The sequence below is a fragment of the Hippopotamus amphibius genome, chromosome 1 (genome assembly GCF_030028045.1).
Source record: "Hippopotamus amphibius kiboko isolate mHipAmp2 chromosome 1, mHipAmp2.hap2, whole genome shotgun sequence".
Classification (NCBI taxonomy): Eukaryota; Metazoa; Chordata; class Mammalia; order Artiodactyla; family Hippopotamidae; genus Hippopotamus; species Hippopotamus amphibius.
The window spans coordinates 228,536,658-228,551,993 of record NC_080186.1 but is presented as its reverse complement, the minus strand read 5'-3'; the positions used below and the strand labels follow the sequence as shown (position 1 = coordinate 228,551,993).

General features: G+C 42.1%; 1 protein-coding gene across 5 annotated transcripts in view; it reads right to left on the bottom strand.

The window, feature by feature from the left end:
* The window catches only part of ELOVL7 (ELOVL fatty acid elongase 7), an 80,886-nt gene extending 66,236 nt beyond the window's left edge, over positions 1-14,650 (bottom strand). Inside the window, exons 1-4 of one of the 5 annotated variants that reach the window (XM_057742985.1) lie at positions 14,521-14,628; positions 11,477-11,522; positions 8,497-8,650; positions 7,500-7,563 (exon numbers count right to left, since the gene is read on the bottom strand). The gene's annotated coding sequence lies outside the window, so the exon portion shown is untranslated. Of the gene's footprint in view, positions 1-7,499; positions 7,564-8,496; positions 8,651-11,476; positions 11,523-14,520 lie in introns of all 5 variants that reach the window. The other 4 variants (XM_057742994.1, XM_057742969.1, XM_057743004.1 and 1 more) reach the window with 4 other exon arrangements.
* Positions 14,651-15,336: the final 686 nt, after the last annotated feature.

Below are 15,336 nucleotides of genomic sequence, written 5' to 3'. Positions count from 1 at the left end.
ACACAGGTTAAGGACAACAGAGGATTTGCATTTATTCCATGTCTGCAAAAGACATCTCCAACTGAGAACAAAATTTATAATTTGATTATTTTAGCTGAAGAAAAGATTTTCCCAAGGAAAAAGTACAGTTACACTGCTAGGCTAGGAGACAAATTGATCTGATGCATAGTGTATGTAAAGTACATTTATAATAAAGTATAGCATTGCTAAATAGCATTACTTAATTTTTAAGTTAAATAATTCTGATATGAATGATTCCAGAATTAACAACTTAGAAAGACTAACATATCCCCCCACTATTTATCTGGATAGAAAAATACAGTTTAGTTCAACATTATCTCAGTGTGGGTGCCTCCAGCTATGGCCCTTTCAAACAGTAGCTCAACATCAACAAACAGAAATCGCAGACAATGCAAGATTAAAACAATAACTGCCCTATAAAAGTGGTCACAAAGAATATTTACAAATGTCTTTGTAAATAAAGACTTTTTCTTTCTAGTTAGTTTTATAGGAAATACTCAAACGATTTCTAAGGATTTTTCCCTTGGTGAGGGAGGAGAGGGGAGGCAGAAATTCTAATGATTCTGGCTTTATCTACCATTATGAGTTTCAACCATCTGATCTTTGAAATATCTCAACAATTGCTAAATCTCTAAATGCTCTGTCATGAAGGAATTGCCCAGAAAAAGCCACTGATTAAAAGTCTCAAATTCTACAAATAAGCATGTAATTTGTTCACTTAACCTGCAATGATTACCAAGGAATAAAAATAAAGGAATTTCCAGAATCACAACCAAAACCTTCCCCTGACCCAGGTTCTCTAAGACCAGTTTTGGCACTACAATCTACCAATGTTTCCAGGCTCCAAACCTTGGCCTCCTACCCTTCCCTGTTCCAGACCTTCCTTTTCTTCACTTTTCCTTCACTTTCTCATTCCTTTCCATCCATACAGGCAGACACCTGTCTAGGCTCTGTGCTGGACCAAAGGATCAACCTCCCCTGAGTCACACCCTATTTTCCTCTCCACTGACAGTGACAAGCCAGCAACCTGAATCGCCCATTAAATCTCTTGGCCAAGTAAATTTTCTTGCTATTCTCTAAATTCTCTCTGTTACACCCTCACAATAATTGAAATAGGAATGCCTCACTCAGAGACTTTCAGAATTTTCCTTTTTTTTTTCTTTAAGTTATCATGTACTCCTAAAAGCATAAAAATTATTTCTACTACTCATAAAAACCCAGATGAATAAATGGTTTTACTCTGCTTTATTTAAAAAAATTTTTTTTAGGTAAGAAGTGGATTTATTTAGAGAGAAACACACTCCACAGACAGAGAGTAGGCCATCTCAGAAGGTGAGAAAGGCTACTCTGCTTTATTGATGTAAAAGAGTATATGCTTAAAATGGTCTTATTTTCATTCTACTTCAGATAAAGCATGTACAGCTTTAGCAAGCTGTATTAAATGTACATAGTATGGGACCTGATGAGAATACTTTAAACTGCTGACTTTTATGTACCCAGTTCACATTTTTGTCCTGTACTAGCCCCCAAAATGGATGAGTTTAAAATAGGTGGACACTGAATTTTAAACTCAACACTGAGAATACAGAAATAGCAAAGTTATTGAATATACTGTCAGATTATTTAATAGCATTAATACACCTACATGAAATAAGCACTGCCAAGTAAGTTTCTGTTATTTTTAATCTTTTCTTATAATTGTTTATATAATTTGTTAAGTGGACTGTATATCATCCTATTAGGCAAGAATTTCTACACTATTGCCCTGTTAGTCTTAACCTGATTTATATTTATTTTTTAAACTTCCTGATGATTGGATATTTGATGGCATTAATGGATTATTTTTAACTTTTTAGGTGTGATAATTGTATTGTGGTAATTTTTTTTTAACATTCTTCTCTTTTGGAGATATACCAAAACATCTGCAGATGAAATAAGATTAGCCATGATCCTGGGTTCTGTGTACATCTAGTTCATTATATTACTCTCTCTGCTTTTATAAATGTTTGGAAATTTCCATAATATGAGTTTTTAAAAAAGAAAGAAAATTTCCATGTTAAAAATGCTTAAGAGGTGTTTGGGGTTTTTTTTTAAGTATACTAGGAAATGATTTGTTCTTCAACTAAGTAGTTCCCAATTTTTTTTCCCTAAGAACTTTGACAACCTTTTAAAAAATGCCTATAAGAGGCTGCAAAGTAATTTACCAAAGTTAGCAATGCTAATCTCTAGTTCGTGGGACTATGGGTGATGTCTGTTTTCTTTTTGTTAGAAGTTTCTTTTGTTATTTTTTGTTCCAAGTCTTCTATATTTCGAAAATCAGCATACAATCTATTATCAGTGAGAAAGTGGTCTAATTTTTATGATTATATGAAAGTATGATTTTTCACGTCAAGCACAGAGAATCTATGTCATAAACCTTTTTCCTATATTTACCATGAAAAATATTAATGAAAAACATCAACACAAAAGTCCAATTATCCATCCACAAAACTACCTTGGTATTACCATAGGGTGGAAAGGGTGAGTTTTGATTGTTGCTGGGGAAACACATGCTAGAGAAGACAGTACCAGAATGATAGAAAGATTGGGGAGATTTTTGTCTTATTTTCACAGGACAATCTGATTGCTCATACTGGATCCTCTAAGAGCAAATGGTCCAGGGAAGTCAGGCATTTCTGGGAATGTGATACATTTTACACAATTTTCATTTTAAGCTTGGCTTGGGAAGGGTTCATGCCTGAATACTGATAGGTAGCTATGGTGTTGTTTTCTCTTATTTTTCTTTTAGATGGGGAGGGATATAGAAGAGAGGAAAAGTTTCTCTCCATCCTTGAATGAGAGGAAACAGTTCATGTGTTTTTGACTCTTTTTGCCCTCAACATCATTCCCTCCTTCTCCTTCCCCACATCACTTTATTGGGGGCAGGACAAGTTGCCCATTCTCCATGTGAGACCTAACCCAGAGGCTCTCAAAGAATTCAAGAGCACAACTCAGGACTCCTGAGACTCAGTATCAGAAACTGCAAGGTCCTTGGGGGAAGGGACCACATCTCCACTCACTTAATCAATAAATATCTGGGTACCCACTATGTGCCAAGCATCCTTCTTGACACTAGGGATACAAGAACATTCCTGTTCTCATAGAGTTTACTTTCCTGTGGGAAGACACACAAGTAAACAAAGATAAACACACACATAAGACAAATGTGGCAAAAGTTATGAAAAAATAAAACATGACAGACTGACGTGACAGGGTCACCAGAGGCAGAGGGCAGCAACACTAGATGGGGAGCCAGAAAGCTCTAGAACATTTGAGAAGATCTAAGGGGCGAATAGTCCTGCAGGAGATAACAGCAAGGGCAAAGGCCCAGAGGCAGGGACGAACAGTACGTCGGAGGAACCGCGAGCGGAGCACAAGGAGGAGACTGATGCTGGCTGACTCGGAGCACTGGGCATGAAGGCCCTTGAGGCCTCAGTGAAAGAGCCAGGATTTTATTCTAGGCACAATGAGAAACCATCAAAGACTTTTTGTTGTATGACTGTTTTTTTTTTTTCAAGATTAAATGTGTTTATTTCCAGTTAGTGGATACCATGGTATACAGCACTCCAAGCTACACCTATGTATTTGCCTCTAAACCTTCCCACATTGTCAGTTTCCATTCCTCTAACATTCCACCCCTGGGCCTCCTATTTCTAGCAAAATCATACTTCAAATTTTTTAAAAAAGTAAAAGCAAGATGATCACCACACTGTGCTTCCAGTGCCCCCAGAAGGATTATAATTGTTTTAAATAAATGTTTACTGTTGTCAGTAAAGGGGGAAATGGATAACATAAGCACTAGTAATGGCACAATTAGAAGAGAAAGAACAGCATACAGACTAAAAGAAACATTTTAGGCTGGACGAGTTAGTTTTCCCTTAGTAAAAACTCCACATAATATCATGGATATTATGTCAACGTTAAATTGTTTACATTTGTGGGCCACACACTTAAGCATATTGGCTAGTACATTTCTGCACCGAAACAGAAGCAATACAAGCTCTATTTTCTATCATTACACTTCCCGATTTTTCACTTATCAGTATACCCGCCAACCTAATGATCCTCGCGTGCATGAGAGTTTGCTTTTGTAGAGTTAGGTTTATTTTCCCCATCCCTCCTGCTCCCGTAAACATTGCAACGCGAACCCTTTGCCCAATTTTATGAGAATGTCGCAAAGGACAGCTCTGTGCCACCTTGGGACAGGAATTCCCCGTCCCCCACTCAAGCCACAAATGGATCAGTAATATTGATCACATCTCATCTTACATACAAACAGACACTACCCCCTTAACTTCGCCATGCCAGAGGCATAGGAGTCAGCAGGTATGCATACAAAAATGGAATTAAAAAAAAAGAAAGAAAAAGAAAAAACTTTCTTGTTAAAGCCTATCATCTTAGAAGGAATCCATTGCTTTGAATTCACTTAAAGCCTGTTCAGGCGAGATGTGTTTCTTCTGAGAACCTCGTCTAACTCGTGTGTATGACTATTTTTTTTTAATTGCGGTAGAATACACATAAAATGTACCAGCATAACCATTTTTAAGTGCACTGTTCAACGGTATTTGGTACATTCATACTGTTGTGCAACCATCACCTCCATCCATTTCTAGAACTCTTGACATCTTATAAAACTGAAACTCTCATTAGAGGCTTTTAAGCAAAGCAGTGACATGATCTGACTTATGTTTTTAAAAATTAATGCGCTTGTTTGGTAGAGAATTGATGGTAGGGAGGCAGCAGGATTAGGAGTTTATTGAAGTAGATGGATTCAGGATACACTTCGGGGATGTAGCTGACATGACCGCTGCTAATTTGGATGTGGGCATGAGATAAAGAAAGAAATGAGAGGAGTTGACTTCTAGATTTCTGTATCTCCCGGGTCTGGTACACATACGATAGCCAACGTTTATTTCATAATTAGTGAATACTGATTTAACACTTAAAAAGTAGAAATCTTTCTTCCTAGAAAACCTGGAAAACAGAAATGAAAACTACCATGGATGGATTAGATATCTCTTTTCCAGGGCCTCACTATCAGTACTGTGTCCCTGTAACATGAATAAAGTCTACACAGTTGGTTCATGTCAACACTATATGCCTAATTCCAACATTAACATTAAAAGCTAATCCTTGTACACGTATACAAGTTAAACTTTATTAAGCATTTCATATACCTTATTTCATGTCTTTCTTAATAGCTTTTAACTTTTGAGACTGTGGTCCTATAGGCTAACCTCCCCAGAGATGATGTGTATACATAAATTTGATGTTTTGGGGAGTTTATGGACCCTCTAATGCCTATCCACAGACCAATTTCGGATCTAAAAATACCCTGCTCTGTCTAGTACGAGTTGTTATTGCATATCATTATAAGAATCTAAACTTTATGAGCCTAGCCCTGGCACCTTTGGAGAAATGCTTTCAAAGAGTTTACCTTCAGGGATTCCCTGGTGGCACAGTGGTTAAGACTCTGAGCTCCCAATACAGGGAGCCTGGTTCAATCCCTGGTCAGGGAACTAGATCCCACGTGCATGCCACACGAAGAGTTCGCATGCCACAACTAAAGAGCCTGTGAGCCTCAAGTAAGAGGAGCCCGCCTGCTGCAACTAAGACCTGGCACAACCAAATAAATAAATAAATTTTTTAAAAAAGAATAAACAAAGAAAACCCCAAGGAGTTTACCTTCATTAATGTCCATAACAAATGAGCTATCAAGAGCCAATATTAATTTACAGGACTTCCCTGGTGGCCTAATCATTAAGACTCTGTGCTTCCACTGGAGGGGGCACGGGTTCAATCCCTGGTCGGGGAACTAAGATCCCATAGGCTGTGCAGCGTGGCCAAAAATATTTTAACTTAATTTAAAAAAATTTTTAAAAAAGAACCAGTGTTAAAGAATATCTTTCCACCTTTATCAAAACTGTTATTGAAAGTATTATACATGAAGTGATTCAAGATTCTCTTTATAAGAACTTTCTTGATGAATAAATCCCTCTTACAATTCATTTCTAGGGGAAAAAATACTACCTTAAAAATTGATGTTTTGTGTTAAAAAACCAAACCATTAGAGTTGTGGAAATACCATCTTACTCTTTCAATATAAGCTCCCAACTAATAGTTAAAATTTAGTGTTCCATTTATCACAACTATACCACCTAGATTTTCCTGTGCTTGGATCTTAATATATTTATTGTGAGCATTTCAAATCTTTTTTGAAAAACGTGGACTGTAAATTATATATTATCACACGCAAACTTTGCAACTGTCCTATTTCCTAAGCATATTATCTGCCCTCCCCCATGCTTTTTTCCCTAAAGATAAGGAAACGGACTCTAAGTGGCAGGGTGTACAGTCAGAATACCTGTATTCTAGACCCAGGTCTGCCACTAACCATTCAGGTGACCTTAGCAGAAATCACCTAAATTTCTTGGAGTCTCAGATTTTTGTCTCTAAAACTGAGTGAAGATACATATCACACGTGGTTGCAATAAGAACTGAGAGGATGCATGTAAAGAAGGACAAGGAGGAGAAACAGCAGCAGCAGCAGCACGTACTTGCCTGTTAGTATCCTTGCTCTGTCTACTGATGAAATGGTGAAGACCAAAGACTGGGGGCTGACAGGTTTTTTAGGGGGTACCCAGCAAAGCAGTGGACACCAGCCTCCCCTGACCTCACTCCTGTCTAGCCCCACAGATGCTACTTCCATGAGATTCTCAGGCAGTCACCCAAAGGGGATGAACTCAGACTAAGGACAGAGAACGAGGGCGGGAAGGGGTTGTTAGATGGGCTAGCATGGCTTGGGCTGGATAGTTTAGACATCTTGGCTAATATAATGTATTTTTCTTCTTTTACACTTTCAGTCAGGTTCGGGGTTAGGTTCTATAGCACACGGGCCTCAGAATGAGGTACGCCATCACATTGCTTTGAGTTTCAGTTTTCCCGCTGTAACACAAGGGAAACATAATCCTTGCCGCATCCATGATCTACAGGGAAGTCTACAGGACTAATTAATGTTGTTACTTACAGACAAGGATGGGGTGGGGCAATTTGCGGGCTTCAAGAATTCAGTAATGAAGCCATATTCAGAGTTAGGGTTAACGAAGAGAAAATAATTAGTACGTTAGAAAACCACTTGGACTCTAATCAGAAGAATGCATTTCTGGTCCCAGCATGTTAAATAGGCTTGTGGCCTTGGCTAACTGACCTGGCCTCACAGGGCCTCAGTTTCCTCAACCGTAAAAGAAGACGTTGATCTCAAGGATCTCCAAGATCCTTTCTGGCTCAAAACACTTTAACACGTCTTTAAAAAAGGCATGCTCATATCCCGGCAAAGATTTCACTTCTTCACACTTCAAGGTGGATAATTTTGCGGCATATCCCAGAGGGAGGGAAGCCCAGGCACGCCCAGTCTTAGTATTCCTTCTTCGTTAACACACCTTGTATTGGCTGCCTCCCTTCCCCGTCTCTGCTGGTAAGGTCTAGGATCACCTCTCAAATACACTGCTTACAAAAAAAAAAAAGACCTATATTATAAATTCAGATTAAGAGTACTGCATCATAAGGGAGTAAAAGCATTGGGCACATGGGCATTGGACTGAACTGGGTCTGATTTCCAGGGCTATTTCTAACCACATGATCTTGGGCAAGTTACTAAACTTCCATATACATCAGCTTCCTTGTCTATAAAATGAAGACAGTATCACCCTCCTTGTAGGGCTTCTGTGAAGATTAAATGCGATAAGGCACCTGTAGAATTTAGCACAGTGCCTGGCATATAGCAAGTGCTCAATAAATGCTATTATTATAAAATGTACTTTTATTTTTCTCATTTTATATAAGTTTGGTCTTTTATCACTAACTTGTTGTGATGCTTCAGAACATAGTTACTACACCTCTACAATTAATATTTGAATCTAGAATAAGTTATACCTTGCCCAATTCAACTTGTCAGCTTAACAGCACTAAGAAAAGTATCAAGTTTACAGACTCCAGCTAATTCTAGCCCTCTGTATTTTTGCTTTCAATCTTCATGAGAGTCATTTAAGGGAGGCAGGAACCAGCTCTAGGTTCTACATATTGGTTCACATTATTAAAATAAACAAATATTTATAGATACTGAAAGCCTAATTTAAAATAAGATGTATGAGTTGATTACATACAATTAGCATGGTATGCTAAGCAAAGGGGGAAAAAATCTACATGTACTCTGTTTTTTACATTCCAAATGGCAAAGTTTCACTTGTCTTTACTAATGTAGGTGCATAAAATAACTACAGAAGCAAAGGTTCTGATGACTTACTATGCTACAGCATAAGCAACTACAGTCAGACTAATAGCAGCAACGATTTTGACCAGTTCTGGTTGGTTAATCAAAAAAATTGTTTACATTAAAGAATCAAAACATTATGTACACACCATAAGCACGTACTTTACCTTGAGATATATAAGTATGCATTAATTCCCCAATTTTCCAAAGTTCCAAGATTTTCTCAGAGGAAGAATTCTTCCCCAATATTTTTCTCATGTACACCATACTCAGAATTTACCTTCTACATTTCCACTTTTAACGTTCTAAGTGGATAGAAAACTAAAAAACAAAAACAAAAACTTATAAAGCAAGCTTAGGATATTATCTTTCAAAGTTTTCACAATTTTCTCTCCAATTCTTTACAGTTCTCATGCCCACTTTTTTAAGTCTTTTATGGAATCTTTTATGGAATCTTTTCAAAGAAGTCAACATTCCTTTCACAGAAGCAATAATACTCTTTCCTTTTGCACTTTATAGATTCACACACATTTAAACGATCTAATCAGTAACAAGCATAACTGGCACCAACAGGTTTGCAACAAAGACAGCCGCTGACCCAGCCATCGGAGCAGGGAAGAACAGGCTACTAGTAACCGGTGTTCATCACGCCTGGACAGCATTTGATCTGCTTTATGGGGAAATGAGGTGTATGGGCTTATAGGGTCAACTGGTTAGATGTCAAGAGGGTTGTCTTTATATTAGGATGAACCATATGTAATTGCCAACATCCAAATGCTTTTCCTAGGAGAAACAGCAATTGCATATGTTCAACCTAATATTTCTGTTTTTTAATTTTAAAAATATTAACTATATTTAATGTTTAATGTTACATTTATTACCCTTTTTTTCCTCCCTTTGAACAATCAATAGTGGTTCTCGCAACTTCATTTTTTAAATTCTCCGTTTGCTCAGGAATAAACTATTAAATAATCAGTAATTAGATTCTGGTTTCCTAAGAATGTGATTTATACGTTCTTTCTTTCTTCAGGTTAAAGTCACACCTGCTAGAATTTCAAAGAAATTCTTCAGAGGCTGAAGGTACGCATGTGCCTTCTAGTGAACTGAAGGACAAAGAACAGACACATTAAAATGTGAGGTCAGCATTTTTCATTAGTTTGTTTGTTTGCTTCTCAGACATAAAACTTTTTGGCTCACAGGATCCAACACAGCACTGTCTGCCTAGAGAAGGCAGGAAAAAGATAAGAAGAGGAGTGGGCAGAGAAGCCTAGGACAGACTTAGGATAAGTTCCCCGTAAATACAAGCAGCCTTGCCTTTCGTTCTGTCCATGTTATGCCGTTTAATTATAATCAGCAAACAAATGCATCATAAATGTGCTATTAAGACAAAATCCCACAATTTGGGACAGAAAGGAAGGAGTAGAAGGAAGAAGGGGCTGTATTTAGATGAGGGACAACTAGCCAAATCCTCTTTTTCTAGTTCTCACATCTCTACCACTGGCCCTAAAAAGTCTAAATCAGGTTTATGTTTATGGCTGTCCTTATGTCATCACAAAACTATCATCCGCTATCAGAGCCCTAGTGTCTCTTATACCCCCTAAATTATCAACCCACAGAGTTAGTATGCAGTGGGGGAGAGCCTGAATGCTGTAACTACACCTGGGTTTAGATCCTGGCTGAGCACCCTTTCTGCTTCTCCACCTGAGCACCTGTCTTCACTTTTCTGTACCCGTGTGGGCTGTGAGGATTCTGGTGCACACCTTGCTGATTTCGGACAATTCGTGAGAAAACGCACGGGAAGTGCCTGACTGCAGCTAACGTTTCACCTCATGATTTTCAGCAAGCGGGTAAAAACTAAATGCAGATCTGAGCATTCTATAAACATGTGACACAAGCTCATTTTCTATTTCCACATTGTTATGTACACTGAGCATAATCAAAATATCTCATGTAAACAGTGAAGGTCGCTGTCTTTTCCAGGTCAGATAGAGAAAAGAGATAAAGCCTCCACGGGAGGAGGGGAGGTTCCGGAATGGTGAAGTTGTACATGCAGAGGGGTGCTTTCAAAATACAAATCTTAACAGGTCCTTCCCTTCTTAAAGGGCTCCAAGGGGTCCCCATTGCCTGTAAGATAAAACCCAAAATCTTTACTAGATGAAACAAGGCTCGCAGTCAGCCAGCCATGCATGCCTAGGTAACCTCATCTTTCACCCTCAGCTGCAGAGATTTTAGTGTTTCCAATTCCCTGAACGCACCTGCATTGGCTCAGCCTGAATTTGATTTCCCACCCTCACCCCCATTTCTCTGCTGCCCCAACTCCCAGTCTTCCTCCTTTCAGCTGAGCAGGACAACTTTGTCTGCCTCCCTCTTCTTGGCTTCCCCAACACTCTGCCTGTGTTAATCCCATTTTTTCACACTGTACTGTAAGTGTTTACCTCCCTTGAACCCCCACAGGCCTGGAAGGGCTTCAGCACCCTGCTTGACCACTTTGCCTGGTGCAAAGCTCACACTCAAACGCTGGTTGAATATGCAACTTCTGAAACTCCCTAATTTTGGCTAGGTTTTGCTCTATACCATATATTAGAGGGGACAAAGGAGCTGGGCTGCTGGTGTTCAAGGTCTGCGGCTGCTTTTCCGAGTGGTTGAAGATTTGTCTTTAACAATGGCAGACATATGTTACATGGTAGCTTAATGCATCTGAATAATGGTCTGTTTAGAAAACCTTATCACTAACAAAAAGGATCATTTTATTTCTCAAGGCAATAACATGTGCTTTTAATATATCTAAATCAATAGGAATAATGAAAAATCTCAATTTTTTAAAAAGACTAATCTTACAAAGTGCTAAATCTGCATTAGTGTTCAGCTTTTTCATAACATGTGAGTGGTCCAAATTGGATGAGTCACAGAACTATATCTAAGATATATTCCTCTCTAAAAATGTGTTTACAGCATGCTTCTTTCCATGCTATATGGTGTATTTTATTGACACTCAAGATTAGTTCTCAATTTAACATGCTACTGTATATACAAAGGCTCCAAAATCATTTGTTTGGTAAATAGCGTTCTTCTATATTCTAAAGCTGATGTTTGCACATGTAGCACACCAAGGAGAATAAGCAACTAAACAAATTAGAGAAGTTTTACTTCTTCAACTCAGAAGAAGGCTTCCTTTTATATACATTCCCACGATCTAGAGTAAAGAAACAAATCCCAATTTGTAAAATGACATATCTGCAAAGGTAAGCATTATTATAACTTAAGTTGTTTATAATTGTGGCTAATACACCTATCTAACAACAGAGGATTAAAGAAATTACAGTATAATTTTTGGAATACAATGCCGACAATAGGAGTTTTGGAAATTATACAAGATGAAAAATGCTTACTATGTATTATAAGGAAAACACAAAAGACTAAAATTCTGTATGTACTATGATGTAGGAAAACATGCATTTAAAAATGAGAGAGAAAGGTAAAATGGCAAAATATTTATGGTGGTCAAATCATGCTCGGGGTGGGGCGGGGGTCAGAACTCTCTTCTTAGCTCCCCAAACTCACCGTTTTGGTACCTCCTTCCAGTTTTCTTTTCTCCTCACCTCAAACCTCCCCAAGCACAGCCAAGTCTTCCTTAACAATGCCTCTCCGGATTAGTCTAGGCCCACATTACCTTATACAGAGGTTTTAAGAAAAGATTTCCATTTGACTTTTCTGCAGTCTCATCCAAATATCATATCTACTGCCAGAATATAGACAATCATTCTACTGCTAAATATATGTACTATAGTAATCTCTTCATTTATGCTTTATGCATTTTTGTGTATGTGTTACATTTTTCAATGAAATTGGGTTTTTCTTGTAACCCTCTATGGTTTCATATCTTGTTTTGCTAGGATAAGGTTAGGATTCATGGTTCTGTGCTGATATGGTCCTACCTCATTCCACTTCTAAATGGACTGGGTAGCCAGTGATAGCTAGGTTCGTGTCTGCAGCAAGGGAGCTGGCAGAGGCTCCCCTCCGCCTCCTCCACGGTACCTGCCAGCTCCCCCATGTCTGCCGATGCAAACTGCTTAACATCCTGGAAAACCCGGCTCAAAAATTTTAAAACGTTTTCCACCAACATCCAACCCACCCAATATATGCTACCTTAATTCATCCTGCAACATACCCTGCAAACATTTATCAAGCAACTACTAGTTGGAAGGCTTGAAGAGTTAAAGTCTTAAGTTGTTAACATTCTTTCTGTGGACTGTGAACATTTATGAAAAAAGCTAACCAATGGTAAAAAATGACATAAGTGACAAATCAATGTTCAGGAGTGGGGAAGAGGAAGACTGGTGACGAGAAGAAGGGAACGGGTGAACAGAAGAGGTTTCATGATTGGGAGAAGCGTGTTGTTGTAAGACACACAGCTGAGTTTTGCACCTGGGTGACTACGATGAAGATGAGGGAGGCTGACATAAGTGACATTAATGCTTTGGGGCAAAGCAGGGCAGGTCCAAATGGAATATTGCAATAATATTACAGATGCTACACTGAAACATAATAAGATGCATGGAAAGCACAGAATCTTTCACTGATAACCTAAGTAACAAAGTTCTATGAAAAGAAAACCTAAATGAGTACAAAGTCACACAAGGAGGAAAAGAGGGACCTGAGAATGAGAGCGTGGTCAGTGAAGCATGAAACAGCACAGGACTTCGGGAAAGTAAGGAGGCAGAAAGGAACTCTAGGTGAGGCAGAATGCACAGCGGGTTAACAGCCTCAGCGCTGGACCACCGCCCCTCAGCTGGAATCTCCTGCTACTTGTGTGCCTTTGGGCAAGTTCCTGTGTCTCAGTTTGCGTATCCGTAAAAGGATAACGTTATCATTTATTTACCCATAGGACTGCTGCAAGGATTAAAGGAGTTGATACAAGTTCTTAGAACAGTGCCCTGCACAGAAGCATTCGATAAATGTCTGCCATTGGGGGGGAAAAGATTCTTTTTTAATCCTCGGTGACCTTGAGGAGAACAAATTCTGGCCAGTAGTAGACGCAAAAACTACAAAGTAAAGGAACTAACAATCAAGTGACGGGTAAGAAGGCGGAGGCAACCACAAAGTACCGATGACTCTTTGACAACAGTTAAACAATACGAGCGAGAAGCGAAAGAGTAACCTGCGAGTATGCGGTTAAGTGAAAATGCTTTTCGAGGGAATAGCTCAGCAAGAGGAAATAAGGCTTGGCTCGCCAAAACTATTCTTCAGTCACTGTGGGACCTGTTTTCCCAACCACACAGCTCGCTGGACGGGGTAGAGACCAGATCCTTCCTGTCGCAATTTTCCCCAGGGAGCTGGAGAGAGCGCTTTCTCGGCATCCGGTAAGTTTGAACCAGCGCTGAAAGATTAGGGGCGGGAAGGCCCATTTCCTAACCCACGATACCCTGGAAGATGAAACAGCAGGCTTTCCGATTTCCACCTCCGGCACGACCTGTTCTACCGCTATGTACTCATCGCTCTCCTCAGCCAGCAGCCGCCGCCGGGACAGGATGCAGCTCGGGGGGCCAAGGAGGCGGCGCCCGCTGCAAGAGCAGCGCCCCACGTTCATTCCGGCCTCGAGGACACAAGAGCGCCCCAGAGGGGAAAGAAGCAGAACGAAAGGGGCTTCGGGATTCGGGGGGAGTGGGGGGCGGCGAGGCCAAATCCCGGAGCTGGGAAAGTGACCTCCGCGGTCAAGGTCGATCAGGTCCCTCTCCCTCCCAGTCCCACCGGCGAGCACCTTTGTCCTCCCGCCCTGAACAGCAGGGCCGCGTCCCCCGGGAGCGCTCGGGGGCGGCGGGGACCACCGTCCCTCTGGGATGCTGGGGGGCGGCGGGGGGCGCCCAGGGAGGGAGCAGGTGAGCGCGGCAGCCCCGCCCTCCTGCGGGAAGGGCTGCGACCCCGGGCACCCGCAGACGCGGCGGCGGCAGCTTCCGAGGCGCCCCCCCCCCCCCCCACCTCCCCGAGCCTAGGCAGGGCCTGGCCGGGCTCCCGAGTCTCCCAGACCCGGATCCCACTCCCCGCGTGCCGCGCCCAAGTTCTCTCCGCCCAGCTGCTCCCGGCCCTCCGCCACCGGGGTCTCTCTCCCGCCTCCATCCCTCTCCTCCTCCTCCTCCGCGCGCCCCGGGAAAGTTTGGCCCCAGCCCACCACCGGCTGGGAGCCCCGCACTCACCCCGCGAGGAGCGGAGCCGGAGCGCCGGCAGCGGGAGCCCAGGGCGGCGGCGCGAGTGCGGAGCTGCTCACAGCGGCCCCTGCCGCCCCGGCCGCCCAGCCAGCTGAAAACCGGGCGGAGGCCGCCGGGGTGTCACCTGCCCGCGCCCTCACCCCGCCGCGTGACGCCGCGCAGCGCCGCCCCCCGCCCGCCCCCCGCGCGCCAGGTGCCCGCCAGGGGCCGCGGGGAGGAGCCTCCCGCCCCGGAGGGGTCGGCCCAGCTCGCCCCGCCCGGCGCCCCGCCGCTCGGAGCGCGCCCGGGACGGGGGTGGGGGGATGGGGGGGGGTACCGAGGACCGCTTCGGGAGATCGGTGCTGGTTTTTTCTTTTTTCCGAGCACACATGTCATCCCCTGGGGTCAGCTCGAGGCTTCACATAAATAGTGGGAACGCGGTCGTCACGCATGACTCAGGATTGAATTGTAGCAAAATCTGAAATGAGGAAAACCTGGCTGAGGGTGAGGCTGGCGGCGGAGAGGAAGAAAGGGGAGCTCCTGCTCCTGAGGAGGCTGCTCGGAGGGTTAATACAGTATCTAAAACGGAGGCCAGACCCAACAGCAGAGAGAGGCCCAATTCGGGTCCGCTCCATCCCCTGCCTATCAAAACCTGGAGGATTGCCGCACATATTGGGGAGTGAAGGGGGCTTTTAGAGCATTGAAGAGGAAATGGTATATGATCTAAGTTAACTTTTTTGCCCTTAGGTGGTAACAGCAGCTGCTGTAGCCCGCACACGGCGGCCCGCTGACTTCTCCTCCACCGTTGGACTGAGTGGTGGGGGG